Raw genomic sequence first — 11,029 nt, 5'->3', positions numbered from 1 at the left:
YCCTGCCCAGGTCAAGAAAAACTGAAGCAACATCAGGGCAAACCTGTCAGGTGTTATTCTACAAAGAATGTCAGGCAATACTGCCCTTCAGTTAAGGTAAGGGGAAACACTGCTTCAGTTTTCAGTTTTTGCTTTGAAGCATCTCTACTTGTGCAGTCCTTGCCCTGGCCATATTCCAGGCACCGGGGCCCTATCCTGTCAAAAGCCAGGTGAGCTGCTCCCTCTTCAAGCAACCTATATTCTCTGCTGCAGAAGCATCCTGCACCGATCTGTTTCTCTCATCTTCCCTTCCAACAGGCCAAATGTTACTCTTTAACTCTAAATAAACACTCTGCTCTGGCCAGGGCACATGCAGCACAGCTGCCCTGGGACACAGGCACAGCCTTTGCCTTGGTGTGCGATGAGCAGGATGGTAAAGCCACACCAAAAGCTGAGAGCAAATCAGGCGATAAGTAGCAAAACTGTATTATCAGCAGATCTGAGTTCAGGATTTCGTGGTCATTTGCCTTTATTTATGCCTCCTATTAAACTTACTCAACCATGACATGTGTTACACAGATGGGAAAGCCAAAACAAAAATAGCGCAGCGGTTTTCCCAGCTCGGGCAGARCAGCGGCAAAAGCCGAGCGGGAGCACCGGTGAGCCCCGGTGTCCAGCGGTGCCCATGGCAAGAGCATCAGGTACCAACCCAGCCTGGGAAAATTACAAGCGCAAGGCGAGACGTAGCAGGCTCGCTGGTGAGAGCACCGGAGCGTTCCCCTGCTCGGCAGCCCCGGCAGCCCGGRTATCCCGCTAGATGGTGCTGGAGGGACGGCAGAGCCCGGCCGCGCTGCGCGGGGGGACGGAGCGACAGAGGGAAGGAGGGAGGCAGCATCCCCCGCTCCCTGCCTGGCTGCGGCTCCCAAAGTGTTTCCTCCGGAATGCCCGCCAGATGATAACAGGATCCCTTTCATATATATTAGGCAAACACGGGCCCAAGGTGGGTAAACATCACGGGCAGACTCATCTTTCTGCTCGACGCCGCGACGGTGAAAGCCCGGGTGCGCGAAATAAAAGCTGCTGAGCTCCTTTTCCCAGGCCATCTCTCCAACAACAAAGCAGCTTTTGAAACACGCGGATTGCATATTTAAAAAAAAAAAAAAAATTACGAGCCAGTCATCTGAACTGTCCTTCTGCACCAAACATAAGACTTTGTATCACCCATAAAATCATTGTCCCRCATATGCTAACCCGAATATTTATAGATGCAAAAAAGCATGTCACTTATGTAAGGCTGAGAAATCGTGTGCACACATGAATAGTCCCTTGTAAAAATAAATAATAAAAAAGGCTCTGCCAAGATATTAAATTAATTTTCCTTTTCAGTTAATATTCTTGTATTTAGTTCTGTAAAAGTCCTCTTGGCAGCCTGAAATGTATCCTGTTTAAACAGGAGCTTGTACTCAAACACACTTCTTTTTTTTTCTGAATACTATTCCCACTTAAGCCCTGCACAAAAAGCATTGAGAAAGCAGAAAACAGGAATAAAGTCATCTTTGTTTCCACTTTTCCTGTCCCTTTTTACTTAAAGGGAAAAGTAASTATCTGATGAATGAGCAATCCTTATGTGTCAGGAGAGAAGAGGTAAGTGACCTAAAGGATTGGGGTCTATTGGCTGTTTTGCTATTCTGCTAAAGGTTGGGTGATAAAGTGAGATAGATTTATTGAAATAAMTTTTTTTTAAAAAAAGGAAAATATTTTACATGTTTTCAGTAAGGATCATTATTTTGTTAAACCACTAACTTAAGCAGAGATTCATGACACTGTGCTCAAGTCCATTTTAAATGTTGTTCTTTCTGAAAGCTCAAACCAAGTCATCATTTGAGGGATGCTTTTCTAACCACTTCAGACAGGAGTAAAACCCAGACATGGAGAGGCAAATGCTGTCCTGTTTTTTCCACAGTGGCAGTCACAGTGCCAGGACCTCAGTGGCAGGATGCACCTCAGTGCAGGAGGTGTTAGAGAAAGGAGAGAACACAAGGAACAATTACAATGAAAAAGAACAAGCTGTAAATTGAGAAGGTAGCTGTTTGATGCAGTGGGGGTTATACAGCATCGCTCTGCATGGAAGTCTTGGAACAGAACATATAAAGGGGGCAAGAAAAGTGTACATGTCTGCATAGCACATGGGAGAGAGGGGAGATCAGAATAGTGTGGAAGGGAGCACGCTGAGCTGTGTCTGAGCATTTCATTCAAACKGCTATATTGTTAAAACTCTTGAGCAATAAAGCGAATTTTCATTCCAATTAAAGATTCAAGGGTTTTAGAACAATCACCAGAAGAAAGAGAGAAAAAAGGCCTATCCTCAGAGGACTTGGTAATGAATAACAAAAACAGTTCTTGTGCATTGTCCAAAATGAATGGTATTTAGTACAACTGCAGAGAGAGGATTTAATGCTACAATCCACTGTGGTGTTCTCTGGGAGTAGAAGTGGGATGGCCCATGATTGACAGCAGTACTTAGCCCAGGTCAATATCTTCTGGTCAATCAGTAAAACTGGTCTTTCTTGGTGTTGCTGCCTTCTTGTTTTTGCTGGGGTGGCAAACACTGGAAGGGGCAGAGCCTGAGGGATATTACCAATTGCTTAAAGCTGTTGGAATGAGCTCACTCAAACAACATGAATCATRTTGCCCATGCAAATAAAATTGGTAAATAATGGATATACAGCCTATCAGCCAAGGCTGCACAGCCACTGCACCATGCCTGGGGAGCGAGAGGATCAGGTTGGAAGCTCAAGGATGAAAGACACATTGGAGGAAGGGAAGACGAATATATGTACACTTTGTAACTTGTAGTCATAGATGGGGTAAATCTGCCCTACGTTCAAACATAAACTATGTTTTATGCACAGGACAGAAAATGTGGTTCAGACCAGCAAGGTGAAATTTACTGTATTGACTAACTGCACATTAAACTCTTCTAGGGGCAGAGCTGCAACACTCGAAGACTGTATTTCAACTCACCCCCAGCTCTTTCCTGGCCTACAGTCCTATGTCTGCATCCTGTGGGTATCCCCTTACCTTTCACTGTGCTGTAAGGCAAGAACATTCATTTGTCAGGTTAAGTACAGACCTTGTGTGCAACTATGAGGAAGGTCTTTAATCTGAGCGTCGATATCCTTCGGAAAGGGACAGTAATTCTTCCCTAATTTCTGAGGGCTTGGGGAATAAAATTGGTAAATAACAGAGCAGTGCTCCACTGCTGAGAGGGATGGCTGGCACAGCTCTCCTGGCTGTACCGAGTTCCCTTGCTAACTCCCCGGCATATGTGCCGCAGAACTGGGGCACTCGCAGTTCGTATTTTCATGAAACAGAATATGAAATTAGAAGGAAGCAGMAGCTACAGGGAAATTTCACGTCCCCTGACTAGAACACCTTTAAGCACCCTTCCCTGTTTTGAAGCATTCAGTGGGGAACTATGCTCCCAAATTATATCTAATGCCTGAACTCAGTCAGATACCTTAGGTGCTGCCAGCGCTTGGGTACAATCGTTCTTTCCTCAGACACACATGAAAACTGTGATAAGGATGTAGAAAATACTAATTCCAGAGCAAGGCTGCTTTAGTCGCACTTCTCAGAAACAAATTAAAAATTGAAGAAGAYGGTGGATCCCTCTTTCCCCACATTTAAGTTACCTATTCCTTCTCTTTAAACTTTTCCTGSCCCCTTTTTAATATTTCCCTTTCACATATTTTCTGCATGCAGGTCTGCAGTTTTCCTTCCTGCTGAGTTACAAACCATTCCTGCTTTATTCCTTCACTCGGCATTTCCCTGCCCTGGCTCAGAGCACGTAGATTTCATCCCCCTGATGATCAGCTGAGGAGCAGATGGAGGATCAGAGGAGCAGGACGGCTGCTTTATGAGGTGCACCCATGGCAGTGCTCATGGAAACAACCAATGAATGACCACAAGCCAGGATTTCAAATGCTGCAATATTTGAATTTATGATGCAGGGCAAGTCATAGTCAAAGTCACAGGACCCAGGGATCCTGCAGTTTTGATTTTTTCTCAGCTGTCATTTAAAGCAAAGTTTCTAGTGTCCGTATTCTCAGACAAAGGCTTCGAAATGGGAAGCCTTGAACATCAAAGAAAATAAAAAACTCCAGAACTGATTTATTTTTTTTTAACTCTCATGATTTTGCCATCAACCTCACATTATTTTGGAGAGTAGCTCRGCATTTTTAAGCATGAAAGTCTGGCAGGACTACAGATGCCTCAAAATTATAATGAATKGAGGCCACAGCCAACTTTTGAGAAGGCTTCTCCCTTGCAGCTAAGACAATACCAGGGTTTTGCAGAACCCTAATCCTCCGCACACAATCCCTTACTGGGGAGCCTTGCTATCACTGGCCATTGCGGGCATGGATATTTCCTTTCTTTTACCCCAGTTAAAGAGGAAAAGTATATTTTAAGCGCAAAGTGGCTGCCACACAACACGACTAGTCAAGGTGGTGAAGGCTGCAGGCTCATGGAGATGCTCAGAGGAGCTCTCCCAGGGATGCCTCCAGGGCCAGCACAGCTTCTTGAAGGGACAGAGTCCTGCATAGTTGCAGCCATATGCTGAATGCAGGGAAGGCATATGGAGCTAATTAGGTAAATAAACAACTCGGTCCATGATGATTCTAAATAATGCAAAACATAAAGAGGCAAAACACTAATGCTTTAACTAATGAAAATAGATTCTTTGGGTGATTAATTTACAATAAAGAGACGTTGCATATGTCAAAAATGGTGCATCATTATATGATTTAATGTAATCAGGCACAGCTGCACTGCTCCTCATGCTCGTGAACAATGATCTTGTTCACCTCCTCCTCCATCTGTASTATGGTGTTAAAACAGAAGAAAACTACACGGTAGAGCCAGCAAACCCTTGTGAGAAAAATATTTTTAAAGCATCTTGATAAATATTTACTAACCTTTGGGATGTTTGAATGCTTGAGGTTGTGTCAGGAAAAAAGCATGGGCTGATATCCTCAAAAACAACACAAGTGGCCAACAGCCTCCGTACAAAAGGGACTTGCTCAATACAATAGGCCACTGTTGCTGTGACTCTCAGCATTGTTTACCTCTCACAGAGCTTCCAAGTACAAAGCACTTCAAACAAACTACACTAAGACTTTAAACTGAATCCACCCAACAGGTTAGTAAAACAAATATTGATTGGGCTTGAGAGTCATTACAGAAAACAAGCTTTTCAGAGTGAAAGAGTTCCTTTGTTCAAGCAGTATTGTCCACAGCCTTCAAGCAACATATTACAATCTCARCTTCAATCTTCAGGCAATATTCTGCAATGTTTGCCCTCAAATCTACTTTTATTTGTAGCCTATGTATAAATACAGATACATGAAAAGATAGGGGCAAGTATTTCATGCAAGCAAAGGAAAGAAATCATGCCAACCTCAAAAATATGSTGGAAATTCTAATAACGAAGAGCAAAAGTAAAATTTTTTCAAGTGATTTGTACACCTAAATCTCACAAAAAACCTGCAACTTGTAGAAACTTTTACCTTCACTCCTCTAGAAACCCAGSCTCTGCAATGCAGATGAATATCACACAAGTCTGCAAATGGCCTTCCACAAGATGTCCTGCAAGATCAATGGACTAGGAAAGCAACTCGACCACAGAAAGGCAGCCCAGATGCTTGAGAGCAAGGGCAGAAACAGTGAGGATGCAGCACACAGTAAAGATTTGTAGAGAACAGTTGCCTCAGATACAGGCTGATCTGGCTTGTTCAAACCTTGTCGACTGATTACTTGGCAGGGAGCAAAGACATCTAAATAATTTTAGGTCCTCACCCCACTTTCAAATCCAGCTTGGGTTCSAAGAAACTTCTCTCAAAAGATTATGGAAAATGAAAGGAGTGACCAGCAGCTCCAGCACTGCCACTTTGTGCAAGTGCTTCAAGATGTGGATGGAAAACATCAAGCCTGTAGCACGGCTTTAGACAAGGATTTTTGAAAAGGAATAGATTCTCCACATGGTTTTGAAACTTCCATCCACAATCAAACCAGATTTATTCCCACAAGTAACAGGACAGGATACAAATTCAAACATAACCAGCCGYGTATATTTTCTTGGTCTCCTGCAAAATTTACCTCATTTTCTAAACACAAAAGACACATTAGAAACAAACACAAAATGAGTGGCCAGYGGGTCTGTGACATGTTTCWGTAARGAAATTTTAGCCTAGCAATTCCAAATCAAGAATTGTTCATACTTGTCACAGTAGTGTGAAAATGCAGAGAACAGTAAAGAATGAAAATACTTTCCTAAGTTAACAAAGATATTCAATAGTCCCATACAAATGGATTAAGCTCAAGAGTGCTAACAATTCCTGCAAACCCAAATCTGCCAGTGGATCAGGCTCACAGTTCCTTTGGATTAGTAAGGTACTGCAGAGAGAAATTGCAGGAAGACAGGTAAATACCAGGAGAGGAGGATTCTCCAGATATTTGAGCAAACCATGGCCCAAGAGCTTTAAGCATCATTCACTGCTAGTCATAAACTCCATATATACGTCACTTCAATAATCATTTATTCTCTTTTCCCAGACCTGTAAAGTTGTGCTAACTACATCAGCCCAGAGCAGACACCTGGTCACTGCACACAAACATTTTTGCACCCTGGATTTTTTCTTCGGCATTCAAACAGGCCCTGTCTGGCTTTTCCTCACTAATTCACAACATCCAGAAATTCTTGATAGAGGATTCTCACCGCAGCCCAGTCAGCAGTGGAGACGGGTGAGATACTACAATGACTCTCTAATTCCCTCTAACATGGGGCACAGTTTCTAAGTGACAGAGAAGGTATTAAGAAATTACACCATCCCTGAATGAAAGTGCAACGCATACCCRGCGCTCAGCATCTGCCTTAGCTTAAGGGCACAGCATTCTGCGAATCTTGTAATATCAGGTGGTTGATCTGATAAGACACTCTGCATCACTGGGGCTTTCCCTATCTGAGGACAGAATCAAACCYCATGAGCTTTGCTCAGAGGATCTCACTCGCAGCTAGACTTCTTTGCTGCAAGAGTTATGCAATCTTAGTTTACATCTTATCATCRGCACGGCAACCGTCAGACTTCAGGGTCTGCTGTCTCGCAGGCACCCACTTTATTCTCATTGCTGGGGCACAGCATCCGAAACACAGCCTAAAAGTGAAAGAACAACAGGGGGGAATGAGTGATAAGGAGCAGAAAGCGCTYGCAGAGTTAGCACCTGCACAGCAGACTTCTCCCCTCATTGATGTGGGGCACTTCTTGCATCTGGAGCGTAATGATTAAGGGAATAAAATACATGTTCTGCCACACTGAATGCCAGAAGTAACTGTCATGTTCACTCAAACTGCTCTACTTAGGGATAATACAGGCTGTCAGGCTTGGGTAGGACAAAACATAATTTAAGAAATCACTCAAAGGAATAATGGAAYGCAGAAAACAAATTTCTAAACTGGGGAATATTACATATCCTTAATAAGTGAGAGGTTCAATGAAGTGCTCCATCTTTTTACAATCAAGGACCTTCTTTAGCAAGTATCTGTGTCCAAACACTAACACATCCACTGAGGCTTTTGCAGAGTTTTGCACTCAAACTCCCTGAAATTGTGAGTTTTCTGTTAACCTTTTCTGTTCTTCATCAGGATCCTGAATAAAACATGTCAAGCTTCTGAGCCATTCACTACATTCCTTGATGACCAGCAATAGCTAAAATGCCCTTRGGTGAGTAGAGAGCCTCCCCCTTGCCTTTCCCCTGTACTCCTCTCAGTACCATTCCCAAATATGTGACCTGTTGAAGGTGGACCCTCAGTGAAGCAGCCGTCTCCTCTGCTCTTGCTCTAAATACCAGAAGTCCTTGATGCTGTCTCTGACTGCCTGCAGCTGAAAGTGTGGGCACAGCTGTACCACAATTGATGCCCAAATTTTTAGAAAAGACTACAGTAGTTTGGTAACATAAATGTATTTGCATAACCAGACAGTAAAAAGGAATCAGTTCTGTTTGCTGCTGTGCATATGCTTGTCCTTCCAGTTTCCAGCCCTGGTTCCAGTGRGGATTGCCAATGGTCAATCTAAAGCAGGGACTTTCAAATGAAATTGAGCTTTGTGATCCCATTTTTCCCCAAACCATGTCAAACCAGCAAAAAACAATGAACAAACACAAATCTAGACCCATGCATAGCCATGAGAAACTCAGAGGAACAGAAAAGCTTCAGAATAAAAATATGAGGCTTTATGTCAATAAAAGAAAACAATGAATTGCAGATAAGTTTACAATTTTTTTCTTTTTTTTTGACAAACCCCAGTCCCAAATCTTTATTTTGATCAGATATGGAAATAAAGGGATTAAAAGAATCAGACAATTGATTTGTAATTGGTCTCCAGACTGTACCTCTTCCTTGAGTAAAGTGCATGCAAGTGGATAAAACTGCATGGATGGACTTTATTAGCTACAGCTTTCCTTCCCCACTCTGGGATTAGAGGAATACTTTAACCTTGACACATTCATCTTATACTCGCAAAGCTTCACTTTTAACAGTCACTTCTCCTTTCCTCTTCACTTGTCTGGTTCTGGCACATAATTTTCTAAATTAGAAGAGGCTACTGTTCTGTCTTAAAAGGCAAGGGAATTCTCACCTATCTTTGTTAGCAAGAGCRTGGAGAAATTCAAAATGGTTACTAYGGCCTATAAGTCTATTGCAGATGAAAGAAATATGGAAAAAGGAGAGATTTATATATATATAAGGCTCTTGAAAGGATTCATTAAGCTGTGCTTTAAATACATTGAAGGAAAAATAGCTAGAGCATGATTTTATTTATCAGATAGTAACGTAAAGCCAAGCACACAAATTTGTGTTACTGACATGTTAGTGAGAAACTGTGGTTTTTGTTTTTTTTTTTAAAGTTTCCTTTATGCTAAAGAAGTTTGCAAAGGGATTTTCAAAAGTGCTGGGCACTGCCCCAGATTTGTGCTGAGTGGGATGGACCAATACTGCTCCTGCTGCTGTCCATAAAGGCAAAAGTGGGCTGTGTCAGAGTATCCACAAGATACAGCTAGGGGGAAAACTGCCAGGCAGCACTCCTGGCACACACCTATCACCCACAGACAGGAGGAAAAGTGGCTGTGGAAATGAATACTTATGCAAGAGGGCTGGGGAATATGAGAATTCTAGGAAGTTTTTTAATGTGTGCATGGAAGAGGGTGTTATTAAGCAAAACACTTGAAAGTTAATTGCAGAATAAAAGAATATACCTCAAGGGTACACACTTTCTCAGTACACTGATTTATTATAATTACAGAGTTTACCCTTACCTTTTTTCTTTATCCAGCCACATATTTGAGTTGCTTTAGATTAAAGTATACGTCTTGTTAATTATGGCATTTAGTTCTCAAATTGTAATTGGTGTCTGGTGCTAAGCTCCTATAACTCTTCTTGTCACTRTTTCAAGGGGGCCTGTTTAATTTGCCTGAGGTAAACTAAAATGGAAAGTACCGTCTTACTTGAGTAATATGAGATGTTTCTTGTGGCTTTAATGACCAAATATTTTACTGTTTATGGGGGGGCACAATTAAGTRGGGGTGTCTGTGTGACAGTGGGCARTCCTACTTGCCAAGAGCTAATCAAGGTGGATACTCCCATAATAATTTTTAGGAGTTTTATTACATTTTTAAGCAGATGAATGCAATACCACTCAGAATAAGCAAATGCCATTAGACATTGGATAAAAATCATTACAGTGAGCTACCATTAACTTCTCTGCCATGTGTTCCCTCAAAAATATCTCACAGGAGTATGGGAGACTGAAACCCTTACCCTGCCTAATCACAATATTTTCCTACCATTTGGGAAATGCATCAGGGACAGAAACTGAAGGAAGGACTCTGTGGGTATTTGGGAGGGGAGCCCCTGATGACTTTCAGGTGTAAACSAGAAATGGCTGTTACATCCTGTTGTAAACCCACACTACCTACAACTGATGCACRCTACCTTCCTCAAGACTCTTCTTCRGGTGCTTTAGGTATTGTCTGATAATTCTTCATTCATGTCAAGGTAAATGGGTGTCTTCAAGTTAGATTCCAAAGCTGTATTTCAACATCAACCARATTTGCAAGGCACTTAAGTCAAGAAGTTTCTAAATTTGTTCTCCCAGTGGCAAYTTACCTCTAATAAGCATTTTCTCCCACAATTTCCCATTAAATTAAACAATTAGCCTATTTTGTAGCTTTGAGGGCCTACTCCTTCTGCATAAATAAAGTGTGTGCATTTTTTGCTTCTATTTCCTCTGTCAGCATCATCCCTTACACTTTTTCTGTGCACCAACTTATCACTTTTGGAGAGATGGTTAGACAGCTGGATAGTAAGTAAAGTCACTCCTTGTTTTTTCCTAACAAACACACACTAGGTAGGAAACAAACACCACTACCTCACATTTACATGAACAAGTTTTCCTGGTTTCACTCCATCACAGTTTTGCAGCTGAAAGGAGATGACAGAAGCCCAAGCTAGGTTCCTCTTTTGTTCATGGAAACACTGATCTTGGCAGTTCCCTTCTCTCYTTTGCACTTCTCTCAGGAAGGCAAGAGGTTAAAATATTTCTCTGCTTTGGCTCTTGATGGTAAGTATCAATGTGACAAATTATCTCTAAATGTTTCTAGTCAGAAATAGGCTTCCAACAGATATTTTAAGCAGGTTCACACTTGATTTGCTCTAGTTTCAAAGCAATGATAATCAATTCTTTGGTTCACACTCTTTCTACGTTCCCTTCAGGTAAGATATGCATCATTRTAAGAGCACCTCAATTTTATGTTGCATTAATGCCTGTCTATCTGAGGTACTCTGTTTCTTGTTTATACCAAAGGATAAAAAAATCATATTGTGTTCTCTTCCTTCTCCCYTGTTTTCATCTAGCAACAGCCAGGGGAATTGGGGCAGCCATTCATTCACCACTGTAACTCACAGTGCTGTCAGTGAAAAAGTTACATTTGCTTGCTG

At 42.0% G+C, this 11,029-nt stretch overlaps 1 long non-coding RNA gene across 1 annotated transcript in view; it reads right to left on the bottom strand.

Annotated features, from left to right (window-relative positions):
* Nucleotides 1–586: 586 nt before the first annotated feature.
* Nucleotides 587–11,029, bottom strand: part of LOC130576222 (uncharacterized) — a 72,756-nt gene continuing 62,313 nt past the window's right edge. Inside the window, exons 2-3 of the long non-coding RNA XR_008965646.1 lie at nt 3,004–3,071; nt 587–1,101 (exon numbers count right to left, since the gene is read on the bottom strand). This is a non-coding gene — a long non-coding RNA (uncharacterized LOC130576222). The remainder of the gene's footprint in view (nt 1,102–3,003; nt 3,072–11,029) is intronic.

Source organism: Malurus melanocephalus, unplaced genomic scaffold (assembly GCF_030028575.1).
Source record: "Malurus melanocephalus ecotype Western Australia unplaced genomic scaffold, MMel_1.1 scaffold_131, whole genome shotgun sequence".
Taxonomy (NCBI): domain Eukaryota; kingdom Metazoa; phylum Chordata; class Aves; order Passeriformes; family Maluridae; genus Malurus; species Malurus melanocephalus.
This window is presented reverse-complemented; position numbering and strand designations above follow the sequence as displayed.